Source organism: Odocoileus virginianus, chromosome X (assembly GCF_023699985.2).
Source record: "Odocoileus virginianus isolate 20LAN1187 ecotype Illinois chromosome X, Ovbor_1.2, whole genome shotgun sequence".
Classification (NCBI taxonomy): domain Eukaryota; kingdom Metazoa; phylum Chordata; class Mammalia; order Artiodactyla; family Cervidae; genus Odocoileus; species Odocoileus virginianus.
Window position 1 is genome coordinate 44,290,523 of NC_069708.1, and position 24,278 is coordinate 44,314,800.

The 24,278-nt window shown below is 35.5% G+C and overlaps 1 long non-coding RNA gene and 2 pseudogenes across 2 annotated transcripts in view; 1 reads left to right on the forward strand and 2 right to left on the reverse strand.

Moving 5' to 3' along the window:
- LOC139033180 (uncharacterized) overlaps positions 1 to 24,278 on the forward strand; it is an 84,546-nt gene that overhangs the window by 42,155 nt on the left and 18,113 nt on the right. The window lies entirely within an intron of this gene.
- LOC139029638 (translocation protein SEC63 homolog pseudogene) lies at positions 21,329 to 21,928 on the reverse strand (annotated as a pseudogene).
- Positions 22,202 to 24,126, reverse strand: LOC110137652 (translocation protein SEC63 homolog pseudogene; annotated as a pseudogene).

Sequence of the window (24,278 nt, forward strand, 5' to 3'; positions counted from 1 at the left end):
CTGTACTAGTTTGTATTCCCACCAACAGTGTAAAAGCGTTCCCTTTTCTCCACACCTGCTCCAGCATTTATTGTTTGTAATTTTTTTGGGAAATTTTTGAAAAGGTTTGGTGTTAATTGTTTAAATGTTTGGTAGACTTCACTAGTAAAATCACCTGGTTCTGGGCTTTTCTCTCCTGGGTGGATTTTGAGTACTGAATCAATCTCCTTACTAGTTACAGATCTGTTCAGATTTTCTATTTGTTCATGATTTTATCTCGGTAAGGTGTATACTGTTAGGAATTTGTCAATTTATTCTAGGTTATCTGATTTATAGGTGTGTAATTGTTTGTAGTAGTATGTTATGATCGCTTTCATTTCTTTGACATCAATTGTAATGCCTCTTCCTTCATTTCTGATTTTATTTGTTGCGGTCTTCTGAGATTTTTAATTAGCATAGCTAATGGCTTTCCTACTACTTTTTATTTTTAAACCATTTCTTTGATTTGTGGATTTTTCTATTGTTTTTGCTCTCAATTTCATTTATTTCTGCTCTACTATTTATTTATTTCTGCTCTACTGTTTATTTATTTCCTTCTGCTTGTTTTGAGCCTAATTTGTTCTTTTTCTAGTTCAATTTTTATTTTATATTAAACTATAGTTGGTTTACAAGTTTATGTTGTTTTCAGAAGTATAGCAAAGTGATTCAGTTATACATATATCCATTATTTTTTAGATTCTTTTCCCATAGAGCTTATTATAGAATATGGAGTAGACTTCCTTGTGCTGTACAATAGGTCCTTGTTGACTATTTTATATATAGTAATGTATATATGAGATTCCCAGTTGGCTCAGATGGTAAAGAATCTGTTTTCAATGCAGGAGACACGGGTTCAATCCCTGGGTCAAGACGATATCCTGGAGAAGGGAATGGCACCACACTCTAGTAATCTTGTCTAGGGAGTTCCACGGACAGAGAAGCTTGGTGGGCTACAGTCTATGTATGTGGTCCCAAAGAGTCGAAACAGCTGAGCAACTTTCACTTTCAGTATATATATGTGTTAATCCCAAACTCTTAATTTATGCACTTTTCCCCTTTGGTAACCGTAAATTTGTTTTCAAAGCCTGTAAATCTGTTTCTACTCTGTAAATAAGTTAATTTGTATCATTTTTAAGATTTTATGTATAAGTGATATCATATGATATTTATTTCTGTCTTGCTTCACTTAGTATAATAATCTCTAGCTCTTTCCATATTACTGCAAACGGCATTATTTCATTCATTTTAATGGCTGGGTAATATTCCATTGTATAGATATACTATGTCTTCTCTAGCCATTCCTCTGTTGATGGACATTTAAGTTGTTTCCATGTCTTGGCTATTGCAAATAGTGCTCCAATGAACATTTGAGTCCGTGTATATTTTTGAATTAGAGTTTTCTACAGATATGCATCCAGAAATGGGGTTGCTGGATCATATAATAGCTCTATCTTTAGTTTTTTAAGGAACCTTCATACTGTTCTCCATCGTGGTTGTACCAATTTACATTTCCACCAACAGTGTTGGAGGGTTCCCTTTTCTCCACAGCCTTTCTAGCATTTATTGTTTGTAGACTTCTTGATGATGACCACTCTGTCTGGTGTGAAGTAATATCTCATTATAGTTTTGATTTGTACTTCTCTAATAGTTATTTATGTTGAGCTTATTTTTATATACTTTTTGGCCATCTGTATGTTTTCTTTGGCAACCCACTCCAGTATGCTTGCCTGGAGAATCCCATGGACAGAGAAGCCTAGCAGGGTTCCATGGGGTCACAAAAGTTGGACATAACTAAGTGACTAAACCACCATGTTTTTTTTGGAGAAATATCTATTTAGATCTTTCCATTTTTTGAGTGGTTCTTTTTATATTAAGCTGCAGGAGGTATTTGTCTATTTTGAAGATTAAAGCCCTTGTCAGGTGCTTCATTTGCAAATATTTTCTCCCATTCTGTAGGTTGCTTTTTCATTTTTTGTGATTTCTTTTGATGAACAAAAGCTTTTAACTTTAATTAGGTCCAGTTTGTTTGCTTTTGTTTTTATTTGTCTTAGGAGACTGCTACAAGAAAATACTCCTATGATATATGTCAAAGAGTGTTCTACCTCTTATATATGTCAAAATATATATATGTCAAAATTTCTTCTAGGATTTTTGTGTTTTCAGGTCTTATATTCAGATCTTTATACTATTTAGAGTATGTTTATGTATATGTTGCAAGGGAATGATCTAATCTCTTTGTTTTACACGTAGCTGTCCAACCTTCCCAACACCACTTATTGAAAAGACTGTTTTCTCCATTGCATGTTCTTGACTCCATTGTCATAGGTTGACTATTGGTGCATGGGCTTATTTCTGGGCTTTCCATTCTGTTCCATTCATCTATATGTCTGTTGTTGTGCCAATACTGTGCTCTTTTGATTACTGTAGTTTTGTGGTATAGTCTGAAGCCTGGAAGAGTGATACCTCCAGATTTGTTCTTTTTCCTCAGAATTTTTTGGCAATTCTGGTTCTATTGTGGTTCCATATAAATTTGGGGATTATTTGTTCTAGCTTTGTGAAAAGTGTCATGGGTATTTTGGTATATTACTCTAAATCAGTAGATTGTTTTGGAATGAAGAGGTAAAACCATCACTATTTTCAAATGATGTGATACTTTACATAGAAAACCCTAGTCTCCAAACAAAAACTATTATAATAAATGAATTCAGCAAGGTAGCAGGATACACAATTATTATATAGAAATCTGTTGTGTTCTTTTACAATAATAATAATTATATGTAAAACTGAAGATTAATTTATTTGTTTAGAAATAGTGTGACCATTCAGCATTTCTTTACTTGATTTGTATTAGTTACTATGAGCATCTACTATAAAGCAAATTTAATTTATAATAAGCCCAAAGACTGAAACAATTTAATAATAAATATTTGAATATAGATAGACTTCCCCATTAATCCTATAGATTTCATAATGAAAGAAAAACTGGTAGTAGTATAGCACAGTGCTTCACAGCACAGGATTTATAGTCTGACTATCCAAATTGATATTATTGCTCTACCAGTTACTATCAGAGATGGTGGGCAAATAGCTTTATCTCTTCCTCCCAGGCTATTTTGAAAATTCTTTAAATTAATGAAATACTTCACAATAGTACATGGAATATTGTGATGATTCAAAAATGACAGCTTTTGTTTCTCCATTACTTTATATGGAAATTATTGTAATACTATAGCTAAGCAAAAAATAACAGAATTTTTAAAGAATATCTGGAGATAACATAGTATAGCCAGTCAAACCATAGCCATGAGCAAAATGCAAGAAAACAAAGACTAACATAGAGTATTGAGCAACTTTACCAATTAAGGGTCATATCTAAAAGAAGAGGATGAACTGGCAAAAGGCACTGAGAAGGACAAAGAGGTAAGAGGAAGTTCAGGAAATAGAAATCAAGGGAAGAGAATGTCTTGTGAAGACAGTGTTATCAATACTGTTAAATAATTAGATGTCAAAACTGGAGCAACTAGATTGAATATAGTGATATAAATGTCATTGGTAAATTTAATTTGAGAAATTTTGGTGGAAAAATGGGGACACAAATCAAGTAAATGGGTTAAATCATGTATAATAGGTGAGAAAATGGAGGCAAAGAACACAAATAGCTAATTCTACAAGTTTGGCTATGAAGGACAGGAGATAGAGCTGTAGCTGGAGAAGAAGAGTCAAAGGTGTTATTGTTACTATCATTCTTCATTTAATAAGAGAGAGTAGGCATTGAATGTTGATAGAGATTATAGAGAAATAAGTCAAAGATACAAGGAGGGGAGTGGTAACTGATAGAGTCCCTAGTTCTCTTATAAACTTGGGTGAATGGAAAACAAAGATTATAGGTGATGATGTTGAAATCATGCTTCTGTTTACTCTCCTTCCATGATTCTTACAACCATTTTATCATTACTCCCCTTCCTTCCAGCCAGCTCAGAATACCTTTATCCTGATCTGTAAAGCTTTTGTGTATTATGACCCTGGGGTTCTTATAAGGTAGTATGGTAGAGTCATTAAGATTTAATCTTTGGAATCAGTCAAATCCAGCTTGAGTCTTTTTTTCTGCTACTTTATTATTGCTATTTTTTCTTACTTGCGCAAGACAACTTGTATAGTCTTTTAAGTTTCTTCATATGTAAAATAGATACAATAACTACTAATGAGTAAGAATCATGTATTAAATAAGGTAATGCACATGAAATACCTAGCATAATATCTGCTATGTAGTGAGTGTTGGTTTCATGTAATGCAAGAGGCTTATTGCCAGCTCAAAATAATGGCCCCTGAGGGAGGGCACCTGGGGATATGAGCTATTGGTTTACTCACTGCGTCCCTATTCCTCTACATTATCAACAGTTAGTGAATGGTGGCCTGTGGGCCAAATCCAAACCACCAAATATACTTTATTTATTATACTGCTTAAAAAATACTTGAGAACTTTTTACCATTTAAAAACCATGAAATTTTATATATGTGTGTGTATATATATATATATATATATATATATATATGTATGTATATGTATATATATGGATTTTTGACTTCTCATGGACAATTGGCCGATCTGCACCTATGGACAGAAATACAAAGCTGTGCTTGATAGCTTTATTAACTCAGTACACTTGTTTCACTCCTTTAGTCACTTGAGTTTCCAATCCCTGCCATAAGGTGTCCTTAAGCCTTGAGATTGCTAAACTGTAAGGTATCAAATTCATGCCTTGCAAGATTTATTAGGCTACTTGCAAAACAATTAAAGACAGAGCTCCAAATATTTTAGACTTTATTTTGATCTTATACATAGTCATCTATAAATGGTAAAAAAAAAAAATAAACTATATCAGAAACCAAATTGTCTCCTCAGACACTTTCTAATTGTGTCCAGAGTATTTGTGAGTAGGAGAATGAAAGGCAGAAATAACTATAGACTTCAGATTTAAAAAATCTTTTTTCCAACATCCTTATCTAGGTTAATGCAGCTTTTAAAATAATTGATGCGAAAAATTGATGCTTTTGAACTATGGTGTTGGAGAAGACTCTTGAGAATCCCTTGGACTGCAAGGAGATTCAACCAGTTCATCCTGAATGAGATAAGTCCTGGGTGTTCATTGGAAGGACTGATGCTGAAGCTGAAACTCCAATACTTTGGCCACCTCATGCGAAGAGTTGACTCATTGGAAAAGACCCTGATGCTGGGAGGGATTGGGGGAAGGAGGAGAAGGGGAGGACAGAAGATGAGATGGCTGGATGGCATCACTGACTCGATGGGCACAAGTTTGAGTAAACTCCGGGAGTTGGTAATGGACAGGGAGGCCTGGTGTGCTGCGGTTCATGGGTTCACAAAAAGTCAGACATGACTGAGTGACTGAACTGAACTGGACTGAACTGAAAAATAATTGGTAATGTCACTTAGTAAAGTATTTGTGTTCTCAGTTGCTCAGTCTTTTCTGACTCTTTGAGAATCCATAAACTTGAGCCCACCAGGCTCTTCTGACCATGGGATTTTCCAGACAAGAAAACTGAGGTGGGTTGTCAGTATTTAGCCAAAATAAAAGCTTAATTGTAACCTACCAGAATTTTCAAGCCTATTGCTCAGTTATCGAGCTTTGCTATCCATGGTAAAACGTCCATCTTCCAATAAATGATCTTCATGTAATGAAGTCATAGAGACCAAAGGTTATGTGGGTTTTTCTTTTATGTGATAAAGGATCCTTTTTATAGCTAATATTATATTCCCAAACCTTTATCTACCAACTTAGCAGCTAGACAATGGATAGTACTTTTGGAAACTGATAGTCGTTTTCAAATTGATTTTAATTGGAAAGTATTTCAGTTCATACCTTGATAATAGGTGGCTGTCATATTACAAAATATATTGTAATAACTGGATATATATGCCAAAAGAAAAATCAGCAGAGACATTTCAACTGTAAAAATGCATTCATCCATCCCACACTAATAATCCAAGGTTAAAAGAACCAATTTATCCCTAAGCTCCCCTGGTGGCTCAGAGGTAAAAAAAAATCTGCTTGCAATGCAGGAGACCTGGGTTCGATCCTTGTGTCAGGACGATACCCTGGAGATGGAATGGCAAACCACTCTGGTATTGTTGCCTGGAAAATTCCATGGACAAAGGAACCTGGTGGGTTACAATCTATGGGGTCGCAAAGAGTCGGACACAACTGTGTAACTAACACACTGGAGAAGCAATTGGAAAAACGGTGTTACCTAGAGCCCTTTGTGGTTTTCAGTTCTTTTAGCACTTGGTGTCAAGTCTCTAAATTGAATTTCCATTGTTTGAGAAAGCTATTGTGAAATAAACTTCATAATTTAGGGCAAGACAAGAAAGATTTAAGCACAAAATTTTTCTCTGCCTTTTGGCCTCCTCTCTCCCCTCACTGTACTTTGTGTATCTGCATTATGCATCAGCCAGGTCTCCCCCATTGGCAGAAATTCCTGCTCAACCATAAAGAGCAACATTCTCCCAGCAATAATAACTTATTAAATGACCACGTTTCTTCTGAATCTTGTAAGAAGTCACATGACCCACCATGATGACACTTAGATCTGGGTTGTGTAAACTGTCAATGATATCTCATTTAATGTATGGCCCCATATCTCAAAAAGCTTATAACTTTGCCTTGACTTTTAATTGGTGGAACAGAGCTCAGAACTTTCTGGGATGCTCTTCCTAGGTTATAATCTTCAAATTTGGCTTGAATAAAAATTTTCAATTCTTTCTTAGATCAATTGATTAATTTTTCATTGACACTATGGTGATTTATATTTCCCTGACCAGACACTGACTGATAATGCTGATGGCAACAGGAAAGATGTATAGTAGCAAAGAATTATATGTTATAGTGAGTGCCTCCCACTCTTTTTAACTACTGATCTTCAACCCTGAGCAACACTTATGGATATGAGCATACATATGAAAATTATAACTGTATAAAATGGTGAGCCATAGGGGCTAACACTGGTCCAACCTGGATGGTTGAATGACTTCACTGACTCAGTGGACATGAGTCTGAGCAAACTCTCGGAGATAGTGAAGGTCAAGGAAGCCTGGCATGCTGCAGTCCATGGGGTCGCAAAGAGTCAGACACGACTGAGTGACTGAACAGCAAAGAAAAAGAGAATCTTAGTGTTTAAGCTTTGAGAATTTCTGCTTCCATTTGCAAGGATATATTGAGTTATATTGAACTCCTGTCACTTAATATTGATTCATCAAACTCCTTTTGCCTGATTAAAAACTAAAAAAAAAAAAAACCTAATATGATTTAACTTCCAATGTTTGGTGAACTACTGGAGAAAGAATGTACATAATACAGGGACATTTGGGGGTAATGAATTAATATAGTGTTTATTTATATATTTATTTCCTGTGTCACTTGTTTCATCATTGGTAATTAATAATTTGAAATTTTGTTATTTACCAGGTCTTGTGTGTATGTGACTAACTTGAGTCAGGATTTCAGGTCCTAAATATATCTGAGCACTGATAAGAGTGAGTATTTGGACTGTAAAGAGAGCTTCAGATTCTAGAATATGGTACAGCAATGCACAGCCTGCCCAGTTCTAGCCAGATTTCCCCTGCATGACACTGATGCCATGTCATTATTTACTTTTTGTTGTTTTATTTCAAAATGAACCATGACAGATGGAGAAATGAGTTAAGAGGATCTAGAAAAAATGAATTAATGGATGAAAGATATATTTCTTATGTGCAATGTTTCAAGGATGAAAATGATTTTAAATTTAAAAAAAATATGAATTTAGTAGTACTATCTTTTTTCTCCAGATTATATCAGAGAGCAAAATGTTCTTGAAAAAGAAATTACTCATGACTATATATCAGGATGAATCAGTACGTTAGCCATGTGTACTGAAGTGCTAAAATTCAATGTCTAGAAGCTACACTTTTCTAATGACCAGCAAGATGCAAGCAAGTAGGTTGTACACATTCACATCAAGAAGTCATTCAAACGAGGCTCTAGAATACTGGGAACATAGTTGAGAAAGAGATATATCTCTTTTCAGGATGTAAACTTGGATTATCTGATTTTGGTGTACTGTATCTGATTTTCTTTTTAGGTATCATATCTATAGATATAGAAATAAGTTGCATATACTTGTAGCAAGTAAACAACTACTATCTATTAAAATTCACAAACAAAGTGGGAAAGTTACTGGATCTATTATATAATAAAGTTTAAAGAAAAATCTTGAATATAAGAATTTTGGAAAACAGTATTTTGTGTCCATAGTTTTTTTTTTTTTTTTTTTTTTTTTTTTTTTTTTTTTTTTAGGATATTGAAAGTGGTGTTTTAGATGAAATTGTGGAAAACACAGATTTTAATCTTGATAGACTCTCATTACAGATTTGTATCAGTGGATTAAATAATAAGATATACTGTAGGGACTTATTAGTTAGACCAGACCACAAAGAAGACATCAAAAACAGATGCAATTTGCTATCCCTAAGGAAACTTCATTACAGTTTAAATTTAATAAAATAAGTGGGCAGCTGAGAAGCTGTCCCATGTAGATTAACTGTCAGAAGTTAGTTGGGAACTTGTTTCTCATGAATATAACTTAATTTTATCTTATTAGTATTGAATATGTATGAGATATATATGCATATTTCTAATATGAATGTAACAGGATTCAGTTCAGTTCAGTTCAGTCACTCAGTCATGTCTAACTCTTTGGGACCCCATGGACTGCAGCATGCCAGGCCTCCCTGTCCACCACCAACTCCCAGAGTTTACTCAAACTCAAGCCCATTGAGTCGGTGATGCCATCTAGCCACCTCATCTTCTCTCATCCCCTTCTCCTCCTGCTTTCACTCTTTCCCAGCATCAGGGTCTTTTCAAATAAGTTAGTTCTTCACATCAGGTGGCCAAATTATTGAAGTTTCAGCTTCAGCATCAGTCCTTCCAATGACTATTCAGGACTGATTTCCTTTAGAATGGACTGGTTGGATCTCCTTGCTGTCCAACAGCTTCTCAAGAGTCTTCTCCAAAACCACAGTTCAGTTCAGTTCAGTCTCTTAGTCATATCTGACTCTTTGCAACACCATGAACCCAGCAAACCAGGCCTCCCTGTCCATCACCAATTCTCAGAGTCCACACAAACCCATGTCCACTGAGCCGATGATGCCATCCAGCCATCTCATCCTCTGCCGTCCCCTTCTCCTCCTGCCCTCAATCCCTCCCAGCATCAGGGTCCTTTCCAATGAGTCAGCTCTTCGCATCAGGTGGCCAAAGTATTGGAGTTTCAACTTCAACATCAGTCCTTCCAATGAACACCCATGACTGATCTCCTTTAGGATGGACTGGTTGGATGTCCTTGCAGTCCAAGGGACTCTCAAGAGTCTTCTCCAACACCACAGTTCAAAAGCATCAATTCTTCAGTGCTCAGCTTTCTTTATAGTCCAACTCTCACATCCATACATGACCACTGGAAAAACCACAGCCTTGACTAGACAGACCTTAGTTGACAAAGTAATGTTTCTGCTTTTTTATATGCTATCTAGGTTGGTCATAACTTTCCTTCCAAGGAGTTAGCATCTTTTAATTTCAAGACTGCAATCACCATCTGCAGTGACTTTGGAGCCCCAAAAATAAAGTCAGCCACTGTTTCCACTGTTTCCTCATCTATGAATGTAACTGGATTACATAATCCTAATTTTAATCTGTTGGTAGAACATCCAGAATGGAATTCATTTACTTGACTTTTTAAATTACTTACATATATAAACTAACTTGGGCTTCCCAGGTGCTGCTAGGGGTACAGAACCTGCCTGCCAATGCAGGAGACCTAAGAGATGAGGGTTCTATCCCTGGGTCAGGAAGATCCCCTGGGAAAGGGAATAACAACCCACTCCAGTGTTCTTGCCTGGAGAATCCCAGTGACAAAGGAGCCTGACGGGCTACAGTCGGTAGGGTCACAAAGAGTCAAACAGGACTGAAGAACCAGCAAAGTACAGTACATATAAGCTATTAACTAATTCATTTTATATTACATTCAGAAATAAATTATATAATATAAATCTCTACATTGTGTGAAGGTAAGCATACCAGTTGACCTCTTCAGTTCTGCTAGATAGGTGTAGTTGGACATGAATTAAGGATGAAAGTATGAGAGCATAAAAGAGGGTCAGAAACAGAGTCAAGCAGGTCTCTTTAGTGAAGTACCACATTTATATGGTAATTGTTTCTATGTATTGTTTCTGATTATAAGTTAATATATAACTATTTCTTTTAAAAATTTCTAACTGTAATGAAGTACAAAAAAATAAAAAATAAACCAGAAATGTTGGGAATATATTTGTGCATATATTCTTTCAGTCTTTTTTTTTTCTATACGTATGTAATATTTTCGAAGTTATACCATATTGACTTTGTATTCAACTCCCCTTGTCAACTCCCCCCACTCCATTAAATTATTTTTTCCTCAATGAAATAATGTATTTCAAGCTCATAGTAAAATGCCTGGCACATCATCAACATGCAGTAGTTACTATTAGGTATTACTTTAACCCTTTTTTCCAAGTTACTATAAACTCTTTGCAAAATATTTTAATAATTATATAATTAATAATAACTTACCTGAACATTTTCTTTCCACTGAATATTTTTGCTCTTTCCAGTGTGTTCTTATTATATACAGTGGATCAAAGGATATCTTTGAGAAATTAATCCTAGCATCTCTGACGATTTCCTTTGTTGCTGTTTAGTCGCAAGTCACGTCTGACCCTTTTGCTATCCCATGGACTGTAGCCTACCAGGCTCCTCTGTCCACAGGGTTCCCCAAGCAAGAATACTGGAATGAGTTGCCATTTCCTTCTCCAGAGGATCTTTCTGATCCAGGGATTGGACCCATATCTCTTGCATTGGCAGGCGTATTCTTTACCCCTGAGTCATCTGGGAAGCCTGACGATTATTACTTTGGCTAAGATCAAGTGTATATTTTTCCTTAATATAGGCTTCTATGCATCTAAGTTGCTTCAGTCATGTCTGACTCTGTGCGACCCTATGGACTGCACGCAGCCCACCAGGCTCCTCTGTCCATGGGGATTCTCCAGGCAAGAGTACTGGAGTGGGTTGTCATGCCCTCCTCCAGGGGATCTTCTCAACCTAGTGATCAAACACACATCTCTTGGCAGGCGGGTCCTTTACCACTAGCACCACCTGGGAAGCCCCAATAGGCTTCTATCAGTCCAGTCACTCAGTCGTGTCTGATTCTTTGTGGACCTATGAACTGCACCACACCAGGCTTCCTTGTCTGTCCGTCACCAATTCCTGGAGCTTTCTCAAACTCACGTCCATAGAGTCAATGACACCATACAACCATCTCATCCTTGGTCGTCCCCTTCTCCTGCCTTCAATCTTTGGCAGTTATCAGGGTCTTTTCTACTGAGTTGGCTCTTCACATCAGGTGGCTAAATGATTGAAGTTTCAGCTTCAGCATCAGTCTTTCCAATGAATATTCAGGATTGATTTCCTTTTAGTATCGACTGGTTCGATCTCCTTGCCATCCAAGGGACTCTCAAGAGTCTTCCCCAACACCACAATTCAAAAGCATCAATTCTTCTGCACTCAGTTTTCTTTATAGCTCAACTCTCACATCCATACATGACTACTGGAAAAACCATGGCTTTGACTAGATGGACCTTTGTTGGCAAAGTAATCTCTGCTTTTTAATATGCTGTCTAGATTGGTCATTGCTTTTTATCCAAGGAGCAAATGCCCTTTAATTTCATGGCTGCAGTCACCATCTGTAGTGATTTTGGAGCCCAAGAAAATAGTCTCTCACTGTTTCCATTACTTCCCCATCTGTTTGCCATGAAGTGTTGGGAACAGATGCCATGATCTTAGATTTTGAATGCGCAGTTTTAAGCCAACTTTTTCGCTGTCCTCTTTCACTTTCATCAAGAGGCTCTTTACTTCCTCTTCAGTTTCTTCCATAAGGGTGGTGTCATTGCATATCTGAGGTTATTGATATTTCTCCCGGCATCTTAATTCCAGCTTGTGCTTCATCCAGCCTGGCATTTTGTATGATGTACTCTGCACATAAGCTAAATAAACAGTGTGACAATATACAGCCTTGTCATACTCCTTTCCCAATTTGGAATCAATCTGTTGTTCCATGTCCAGTTCTAACTGTTGCTTCTTGACCTGCATACAGATTTCTCAGGAGGCAGGTAAGGTAATCTGGTATTCCCATCTCTTGAAGAATTTTCCAGTTTGTTCTGATCTACACAGTCAAAGCCGTTGGCATAATCAGTAAAGCAGATTTAAATGCTTTTCTGGAATTCTCTTGCTTTTTCTTGGAGCCAACAAATGTTGGCAATTTGATCTTTTTTTTATAGGCTTCTATATCATGATGCAAAATGTCAAACATATGAACCTCTTTTTCATTCTTAATGCATATTGACAAACTGCCTTATAGAAAGATTTTCCAGTTTTTTTTTTTGTTTGTTTGTTTTTTTAGATTGTTCCAGTTTATGTGTTGTCATTCAGTCATTCAGTCAGGTCTGACTCTTTGCGAACCCGTGGACTTCAGGATGCCAGGTTTCCCTGTCATTCATTATCTCCCTGAGCTTCCTGAAACTTATGTCCATTTAGTTTGTAATGCCATCCAACCACCTCATCTTCTGTCACCCTCTTCTCTTCCTGCCCTCAACCTTTCCCAGCATCAAGGTCTTTTCCAATGAGTCTGCTGTTTGCATTAGCTTCAGCATCAGTCCTTCTGATGAATAAAGCAAAAATGTATATCTACTTCTATTGAATCCATGCTGGGCTTGAATATTTTCACCAGAAAAAATATTGTTAAATTAATAAACAAATACATCCAATTAATAATTCTCTGATAATGAAGCTGAAAGTGTTTCCTTATCTTTACCCATTCGTATTTTACATTCTATCAATTTGTGTTCTTGCTCATTTTTCTATTGAGGCCTTCAGTGCTTATATATATATATACATGAATTTATATACATATATAAGCTAAGATTTTCATTCTTTGTTTTATTATGACATTTATTATAGCATTTTTATTATAACAGTTTTTTCATCTTAATAAATTATCTTTCCTAAGAATCAGAAATTTTAATTTCTGTATAGTCCAATCTATTCATTTTCCTTTCTTGTCTTGTTTTTAATCTTAGAAAAATAATGTTCTTCCTATTCAGATGGTGGATTAATATTCACAATTTCTTTTCTTTTATGACTTGTTTTTCTATATGTTTTATATTTTCCAGTTATACTTAGATGATTTACATTTAACTGTTTAGACCATCTGGATTTTTATTGTGATATATGGTATGAGATGAAAATATAACATTATTTGTCTTTACAGTTACCAGTCATCACAGTACCACTCTGAAATGATTCTTCCTTTACCCTAAAACTTGTGATGCCTCATTTATCAAGAAGTGAATGTTACAAAAAGAGTTTTTATTACTCTGCTTCACTGTAGTTTTATAATATGTTTTGATAATGATGTCACTTTTTAAAATTTATATTATCTGTTCACTCTACTATGTGGACTTTAGAATCATTTTGTCAAAATACATAAAGATCTCATTTAAATTTTGATTGAGATTGTATTACAACTGCAATTAACTTGGGAAGAAGTCATATTTTTGCAATATTCATTCCTCTTGAATCAGACCATAGTATTTCTCTCAAAGAAGCTTCTATATCTCAGTAAGTTTTTGCATGTTTTTCTCACAAAGATACTTTGCTTTTCTTAATAAGGCTTTGTCTAATATTTTCAGTGATTCTACATTGAAAGCTTCACTGCCACACTGGAAACTCCATGAGGACAGGAACCATGCATATCTTTTTGATGCATGTTATCCCCATGCCTGGGATTGCCTAGCAAATAATGATCACTCACTAAACAAATATCTGTTGTCTGATTGATCACCTCATCAGCATTTGAGTTGTACCCACATGCAGCTCTAATTCACAATTTCATATTTAGGTAAAGTATTTTAGCCACAAAATAAATAAATATCCTTATATAAATAAGAATCCTTATATCAGGAAAGTGTTAATAATTATTCCACACTAGCTACAGGGTCTCAAACTCAAATTCCTTCAAGGCCCAAGCAATTAACCATAAAAGGTGAAGGAGAGAGAATAAAGTGATAAGATGGTGGTGGGGCCTGAGATAAATTGAGAGTGAATGCACACTTAATGGTATTCAAGATCATCAAAACATATTGTACAAGCTAAACAAAACATAACTGCAGATGGTGGACTTTTATTCCTGTGTCTAGAACATTTGGGAAAATAACTTGCCTAAAATAGTCTGAATCATAATGATGAAATGAATATCTTAATACTGGATTTTGTTCAAGAATCACATTTTTCACCTTGATTCTCATTCTGACTCCATATATCCAAATGAGAACATGGAAAAAACTTGTACCACTGTCTCACCAAAGTTATGAATGTCTTAATCAATCTAAAACACTTTTAGTGGAAAATTACTCTTCTGAGCTTTTGACCTTTAACCCCTAGATAGACTGCATCTACCTCAAGGCCCCTATAGTGTTATTTCATGGATATGTCTATGTTCTTGAGCAAAACTTAAGCAGCTCTGAGTATCTTTTATCTCACACATAACTTTCAAACTCTTTACAAATGTCTCTATCCCATCGTGTGAATTTCTTAACCCTTGAATCTTAGCTAGATTTCACATTCTGGGCTCCTGAGGGGGACAATTCATAGAGCATATTATTCACATTATATAAAATTGATTTTATTTTTTAATATTTTGCATTTTTTTCTATTTAACCAGACTAATTTGTCCATATTTAAAGCTAAATACAGAGGAGAAGATGGTTGAATGTCATCACAGACTCAATGGAGATGAGTTTGAGCAAGCTCTGGGAGTTGGTGATGGACAGGGAAGCCAGGCATGTTGCTGTCTACAGGGTTGCAAAGAGTAGGAAACAACTGAGCGACTGAACTGACTGAAAGCTAAGTAGACACTAAAATTGATGTTTTGGATTAAAGACAATGTGTTGATTGCAAAATATTTTTGAAGGTGGAAGAGCATACTTTCTCTTTTATGTAGAGCAAACTAACTGAGATTAGGAGATGATATCAGAGACAAGGAGGGGACTTAGGGACTATCCTAAACTGGTTACTTAAGCTTACACAACATGCAATTTTAACTTTGTGTTGTGATAGCTATGCCTTTCAGAAATAATAATGATAATAATTTAGAGTAAAAATATCTTTCTGTTAATGGGATTGATAGGCAAAGGCTCTAATTATTGTTAAATATTATTATTTCAAATAGGCCAAATCATCCTTGTTGTGAAGAAAGTGTCTGAAGAAAAGAGCTGTACAGTAAGAAGTTTTATTTTGGCTTTGTCACATAGAGATCTTAGTTCCCTGACCAGGGATTGAACCCATGCTCTCTGCAGTGGAAGTATAGAGTCTTAACCACTGGACCACCAGAGAAGTTTCTACAGTAAGAATTCTTCAGTCTATATTGCCAGGGCATAAATGGGATTCAGAAGAACTATGAACTCCTTGTGGGCTCATGTTCCTGTTCAGTCGCTCATTCTTGTCTGACTCTTTTTGGATCCAATGAACTGCAGACTGCCAGATTCCTTTATCTATGGGATTTCTCAAGCAAGAATACTGGAGTGGGTTGCCATTTCTTCCTCCAGGGATTGAACCTGTGTCTCCTGTGGATCCTGCATTGGCAGGCAGATTCTTTACCACTGAGACACCTAGGAAGGCAATGAACTCTTTGTAATATTATTAAAAATTCTGTATATTTGCATATTTTCTTCAGTGGAAAGAGTCCATAGCTCTTAGGTTCTCAAAAGATTTCATAAGAAAAAAAAAAAAAAGGTTAGGAACAACTGCTTTAGAAGAAGAATCATCCATACAGCATCTGTATATGAAACTCAGTGCCTACTTTATCACACACTTATCTATCAACACTAGTTCCAGCTGGTGTGCTGGACTCCTTCGGTTCATCTTGTATCAGTAATTTCATAATTTATATGAAACATAACCTTTTATTCATTCATTTTGCTCAACTCTGCATTTAGATGTCTTCTAATAGACATAAAAATCAGGCTCAAAAGTTTCTGGGTACATCGAAAGATCTTATGCAGCCAATAGATCTGTGCTTTTAAACAGTGTTATGAATATTGTCAAATGAATGGAGTACTGGCTACATCACTTTGCAACCACTCTGTAAATAAACATGTTCTTTCAAGTTAAACATCATGTATTATCACTGCTTGGAGATTTATTTGATTTAGATCATGCTTATTGTAGAATTCTATGGCATGGCCTAATTCTGATAATGTGGTCTCTGTGTCTAAACATGGATTCATATCTTTATTCTGCCAATTAGCAATTGTAAAATAGGGATAATAATTTTTCACTTTATAAAGCTTTTCTTAGGATTTTTCTTATTTCTTATCTAAAAATAAGGTGTGGAAAATGCCTAGCATTGTGCTTGGCACATAGTAAATATTCTATAATTGGTTGTTGTGAGTGAGCTGCGCTCAGTTGTATGTATCCAACTTTTTGCTACCCCACAGACTGTAGCCCTCCAGGCTCCTCTGTTCACGGAATTTTCCAGGCAATGGGGAATACATGTAAATCCATGGCTAATTCATTTCAATGTATGACAAAAACCACTGTAATGATGTAAAGTAATTAGCCTCCAACTAATAAAAATAAATGGAAAAATAATAATAATTAAAAAAAAGAAAAAAAAAAAGAATAGTGGAGTGAGTTGCCATTTCCTCCTCCAGGGGATCGTCCAGACCCAGGGATTGAACACTTGTCTATTGTGTTTCCTGCACTGGCAGGTGGATTCTTTACCACTGTGCCACCTGGGAAATGTTAGTTATTACATCCTACATAGAAAGAATCTTGTCTTTATGTTTAAATTGCCAAAAATGACTAATATATGCTGCCTTCCAGTCACACATTTTATTCAGCAATTGCCTGGATTCCTCCAGACAGTGACAAAAACAAGTTAACTAACCTCCCAAAGGATTATTTATAATTTTTGTGTTAGGAAGACAGAGCTGAACATCAAAATGATCTGTTAGGCTTAAATTTATTGAAATGTACTTACTCAAATTCTATAGAACTCATGAGGTTTTGTGTGGGCTTACATTTCAAAAGTACAGCTTATTTTTTATAAGCCAGTGTTTATGTATTAATATGTACAAAGTGCCTTTTACACTGAAATGAGGATCTGTCTTTTAAGATAAATGAAAAACATGATTTTTAAGTAGTGTTACAAGCCTGACAAATATACTTGTAAATAAGCCACTTGTCACAAATACACAATGCATAAATAGCCATTTCCTGACTTCTATGATGTTATTTTTGATCCACAGTTTAATAGCATTCTAAGATGAACAGGAAATAAATAAGATTTTATATTTAAGACTAAGTCTTTTAAATAATAGTATTTCATTTGAGAGAGACTTGTGATTATGCCCATCTTGATAATAATCAAACTGTAAGACAAATGTCTTAAGCTATTATTAAGCATATATAGCAATTTTGTTATGTGAAAAAGGTTATTTGGGATATGTTATAAACATTGAAAGTTAGAAATATGGATATATTGGTTTATACAGAAAAATGAATTATGTTTGTTTTAGAACCCTGAAGCTTGGAATGCAATAAGGAAAGGCTGATTAACCAATTTAACACAAATAACAAATAGGCCAATGCTTTTTGTAATGATCAAAACAACTCAACCTTTGCTTTACTATGCAAAAGTTACTTGCTGAACTGAACTGAAGATCATCCAATGCTGGTTACCAAAGCATGACAAAATTAGACTGTTATAACCAATTAATTGAACTTATTAAGACTTTAAAATTATTGTTGTTTGATAGCATTCCTTTGCAGTTAATCACTTTTGGGGAGCCTAGGAGAAACAAATATAAATTTTAGGAGACAATAACATTTCTTTGGTTTGTGAAGACCAAGACAACCTAACAGGTAAAAAAATGAATGCTGATTTGACTTGAATCTGAAAAAGAAAAAAAAAAAAGTTGTTTTTTTTTTTTTTTTTTGTGCTCTTTGTTAAACATTTGCCAACCAATACTCTCTGTATGTTAATTTGGAGATTCAAGCTATCTGTGCTGCATTGCTTTTCTGCTACTGCTAGAGTGATATACAGAAGAAATCCTTGCTTTCTAGACCAGTTCAATTTCTTGACTAGGGCAGATAGTGCACAATCTTGTTTACACTGTGATGCCTTTGACTGTCTTTCTTTTTTTTTTTTCATCACAGCACTGTTTATTTTATTTTATTTTTTTAATTTTTTTTCCATTTATTTTTATTAGTTGGAGGCTAATTACTTTACATCATTACAGTAGTTCTTGTCATACATTGAAATGAATTAGCCATGGATTTCCATGTATTCCCCATCCCGGTCCCCCCTCCCACCTCCCTCTCCACCCGATTCCTCTGGGTCTTCCCAGTGCACCAGGCCCGAGCACTTGTCTCATGCACCCAACCTGGGCTGGTGATCTGTTTCACTCCTCCAGCTCAACTCCAGAAAAATAAATGATCCAATCAAAAAATGGGCCAAAGAACTCAACAGACATTTCTCCAAGGAAGACATACAGATGGCTAACAAACACATGAAAAGATGCTCAACATCACTCATTATCAGAGAAATGCAAATCAAAACCACAATGAGGTACCATTACACGCCAGTCAGGATGGCTGCTGTCCAAAAGTCTACAAGCAATCAATGCTGGAGAGGGTGTGGAGAAAAGGGAACCCTCTTACACTGTTGGTGGGAATGCAAATTAGTACAGCCACTATGGAAAACAGTGTGGAGATTTCTTAAAAAGCTGGAAATAGAACTGCCATATGACCCAGCAATCCCACTTCTGGGCATACACACCAAGGAAACCAGATCTGAAAGAGACACGTGCACCCCAGTGTTCACCGCAGCACTGTTTATAATAGCCAGGACATGGAAGCAACCCAGATGCCCATCAGTTGACTGTCTTTCTTAAGAGAAATCTCGCCTAGAGTCACAATGAACTGTTGCTCTTGGTGCTTTGATTTGCATTTGAAAAGGTGGTTCTTTAGGAAAGATATTCCTTATTTCTCAGTTATATTAGAGAAGAAAGTTGTGGGGGTAATTGAGATATCCCTAGGAATAAGTAACTAGATACCAGATACGGGGGATTTGTAAAATGACAACTACTTGGGTATTAATTGGGTATTAACTGGGAATTAATCCCAGTCTATGTTTTGATTTTCAGACTAGTAAGTATAGAATATTACTTTGCTAGTATCCTAGAATTACTGTGTACTCAAACAAATTCTTAGTATTTAAACTAGAAAGCCAGTATAGTGGTGATAATTTATAATTGCTGCATAGAATGGATCTCATTGACCTGACCAGCATATTCTGGGTGCACTGTGGAGAAGAACGATTTAACTCACAATTCTTTGGAGTTAGCACTGGGCTCAAATTTCCTATCTCTGTTATCTCTGGCAAGTTAATTTCTGTAATGTGGTCTCATCCTCTTCAACTGCAATTCATAATAATTGTATCTGCCTTGTAAGACTGTTGCAAGGTTTGTATAAAATAAGGAATATAAAGAGAATAGCAAAGTGCATAGCATATGGTAGGAAAATATTGTTATTCTCTCCTTGTAAGAAAACATAGGCAAAATTATTAAATGTGTTTGTTAAATGATGGATTCACAATCATCCAAAATATACTTTCTGGAAAAGAAAATTTCCTTTGTTCATATGTTAAAGAATGTAGCTACAAGAAATACTTAAAAGCAAACTTTTCTTTTCAAAAGTTTGAAGGCTTTTTAAATGTATATCTTTTAGGATTCTTTGTATAGTGTTACAGAAACCAACAACCAAAATCCTTGCCTCTTCTTTTTTTCCCATCTCCTCTACAAATGTGTTATACCATCTCAACTATTTTTCCCAGTTTCATTCCCCCTGGCAAATACAGGGCCAGTTGGAGGCTAAATACAAAATTATACATCAGCAAAATATTAAAAGTCAAACACAATCACTTAAAATGAAAAAATGCATAGCAAAATATTTTACAATAATGCATCTAAAAAATCTGAAAAAAACAACTTCTATAAATCTCTCATCTCTATGAATTATATAAAAGTCGACAATGACAATAGCAAGTCCAAGAATAGTGCTTTAATTCATAGAGGACTTCTGAATCAATCCTGAATAAATTGTACAGATTAATCCATTTACAGAAGTCAATGAATAATGATTTTTTAAGACTTATCTGTTATAATTTACAATAATAAAAAATAGAAATAATAAGACTAAATTTCAGGAGATTAAATGAAGTATGCATACTATGTGCTCTGCTGTGTGCTAAGTTCCTCAGTTGTGTCTGATTTTGCAACCCTATGGACTGTAGACCTCCAGGAGTCTGTCCATGGAATTCTCCAGGCAAGAATACTGGAGAGGGTTGTTATGCCTTCCTCCAGAGTATCTTCCTGATCCAGGGATCGAACCTGCGTCTTTTGTGTCTCCTGCATTGGCAGGTGGGTTCTTTACCACTAGCACCACTCGGGAAGCCCCGATGCACACTATAGTAATATGTAATAACAGGACCTTAAAATCACCACAAATACCCCTATTTGAAAATGCTTAGTGTTATAAGATTGTATATTAAGATAAAATGTGCTGCAAAAAAATAACTGTGTATAATCACAGTTGCATTTTTTTGAAAATTTGTTTAAACTGCACAGAACAAACATTATGAAGATATATCAAAATGTTAATAAGTTGACATCTTTAAGTCATTTTTATTTTCTCCATTTATTGGAGTTTTCCAAATTTCCTGCAGTGAACATATATTACTTTTGTGATTTAAATGCAATAAAAATAAAAATAAACTTTGAGTTTATAGGCAAATGGAAAACCAACTAGAACATTACTAGACCAAACGCTAATGGACAAGATTTGAACTTTGAGTAAATTCATTACTGCTGCAAATTTTGCTCAAAGGTCTAGCTCTAATCATGACACCAAAACCTTTATAAATGTATTCTATAAGATGAATGATAGGGCCCACATGGGGTCTCATTGATAAGATGGCTTGTTATTTCGACCTCACAAAGAATAAACCATAGTGATCTGTGAGACTAACCAAATTGCCCAAATGGCATCCTATTATCTCACTAGCACCTATCTTCCCAAAGCTGCAAGACCACCAGATTCCAGACGTCCAGCTACGTGACCATCCCTTCAGATAATTTTTCATCTTCAAGGAAATGCAACAGATTGTGATGATGTGATTCTTTCAAACTCACCAAATTCTGGGTAGTTTTAATTTTGAACTTTTTATGATTAGAAACTCTTCTAAGATTGTTTTCTTCAATGTGAAGGAGCTGAAGAAGGGGAGACTTAAGCTGCTGAAGGTCTTGCACAGCCATCTGGGAAAGCTTCATGCAGTTTTCAACTTTCATGCCAAAGTTAGAGCATGAAACTCCCTTTCTTCAAGGCTCCTGGCCATTATTATTAGTTGGCAGATTACATTAACCATTTCTTGAAGTAGGGTAGGGCATTTTTTTCAGCATAAATTGTTAATCTTCTTCAAGGGTCTCAGGAATTTTCTTTCTAGCAAAATGAGACAGTAAAAGAACTCTGGCCTTCAGGCTATAAGGGCAGGTAAGTGGAGGCTCATTCTTCTTTAAATTAATGCTGCCGATTTCTCTGATGAGCTGAGGTATTAAAATATTATTTGTTGGTCTGCTTGTAGCATATTTATTATACTTAGGATTAAATTCAGAGGCTCCAAGCAAAACCATGATAAGATGTTTTATTCCCATATTTAAAGTTTTTTGTTTGCCATTTATTTTTATTAGTAGTAGGCTAATTACTTTATAGTATTGTAGTGGTTTTTGTCATACATTGACATGAATCAGCCATGGATTTACCTGTATTCCCCATCCCGATCCCCCCTCCCACCTCCCTCTCCACCCGATCCCTCTGGGTCTTCCCAGTGCACCAGGCCCGAGCACTTGTCTCATGCATCCAACCTGGGCTGATGATCTGTTTTACCCTAGATAATATACATGTTTCAATGCTGTTCTCTCAAAACATCACACCCTTGCCTTTAAAGTTTTATAAACAAAGTAGGTGTAAATCTGTTTTGTGCGTATTAGTATCTGATCTCTGCTATAACATATTAAGCAAATACCACCAAGAGCCCACAACAACTGGAAAGCTAACCATGAATGCCAATCCATATACAAGTAAAACTAATATTGAATTTTTTCTGGTCAATGATCCAAGCTGGGAGGGCAATTCCAAAGCTTGTGATTGAGGCCCATTTGGATTTCCAAACTCTTCCCAATTTTTCTGGGATTCTTCATCAGTTAAAGTTTCATAAGCTTTTGCTATTCTCATGAACATAACTTCATCACTTCCTTTATCTGGATGATATTTAAGAGACAGAAAACAATACTGTTTCTTGATCTCTGCTACAGTTGCCCTGGGATCTAAATTTTATACTTCATAAGGATTGTATTCTTGATATTCTCCATCTGTTTTGGAAACTTTGTATGCAAGAAATAAGAACAATGCCCATCCTTCAAGAAGAACTATTTTCTTTACTGTAAGAATAATATTTGGCTGGGGTTTTAATAACCATAAACAGTACCACATACATCTTTCATATACTTTTCTGATTTTTTAAAATCGATTTTGCTCAGCATTCTCATCTCGGGGCCAGAGGTAGTATGTGGCCGGGGTTGTGATGAGCCCCATGAAGGAGGTGAGGAAGTAGAAGAAGGTGTTCCTGCTGTCATCGAACTGGAATTGCTGCCCCTCCGTGGCACCCCCTCCTCTGCCTCCCTCTTCCAAATTGCCCAAATGACATCTTGTTATCTCACTGTGCCTATATTCTCAAAGCTGTGAGACCACCAGATTCCCGACCTCCAGCTATGTGACCATCCCTTCAGATAATTTTTCATTGGTGGGGTATAAGAAGGACTCTGTCAGAAAGGGAGAATGCTGGCTCTCCTTAAGAGTCAGTCACCCTTTCTTTTCCCTCTAATAAATTTCCTTTTCTTGCCTGACTGCCCAGCTCACTCTCTTTTTCTCTGCACTCGCCTTACAATTAAACCCCCTTGATTTGATCTAGTTTTAATCATTAGAGAAAATTACCATTATCAAGTAGCAAGTAAAGTAAGAGAGATATTATGTTGAGCACAATATATTTTTAAAATTTTAAAAAATCTCTTCAAAATAAAAAATATTTTCTGAAAGCCAGAGAACAGAGATTTAACATAAGGGCAAGACCTGTTCTGGAGGAGATCATACTTTACTAGTGAATAAGAAATAAATCTGTGTCCTAAGGATTTGAAAAGTAAATTCAGTGTGTTATAGCTAGTGTTCCCTTGAGATGATATTCTAAATAGGCTAGAAAGGTAGTCAGGCCTATAAAAGTTAGACATGAATCTCCAGAAATCTTGGTAAGGAAAGACAGTAAGGTGACTGTCTATGTTGAAGCTTTTAAGAACTGTAGGAGCTTGATAATTCAGAGTGCAAATATCTCTGATCTGGCCAGTGCTTCCAATCTCTGGTTTAATATGCAACAGAAAAATAGATGATATGAAATATAATTCTCTCAATATAATATGTATTTCTTTATCTTGCTAAGATAAAAAGATTGTACAATCTAGTTGAAGAAGATAATATTTAACATTATTAAACAAGTAGCTCTTGCAATTAACCTTTGGACTATTTTAATAAACCTGGAAGCCTTATTTCTCAAACTGCTAGTAGAGATTGAAAAATTTTAGTTGCAACACAGCTTATTCTATTATCCTTTCATAAAATATATAGAAGTTGTGAATATCCTGTGCTGGGTCACACATTTAGTCACAATGCCCCGTCTCTTGAATTCTATTCTTTACTCTGAGTAAGTTTGGCCTAGAGTATACATATCTCAAACTAACTCAAAATTATAACAAATACCTTTGCTTCTGTGACAATGGCTTTCAATGAGACACTCAAATGGCATGTTGATTCAGTTCAATTTAATCAATTTTTTTTTTTTTTTTTTTAGTATTTACCATCTGTCAGACACTTATTTTAAGTATCTGGATGACGTCATATTCTAGTGGAAAAGGCACATAGGTAACTAACTAGTAAAATATGAGTGGAGTGGCAAAG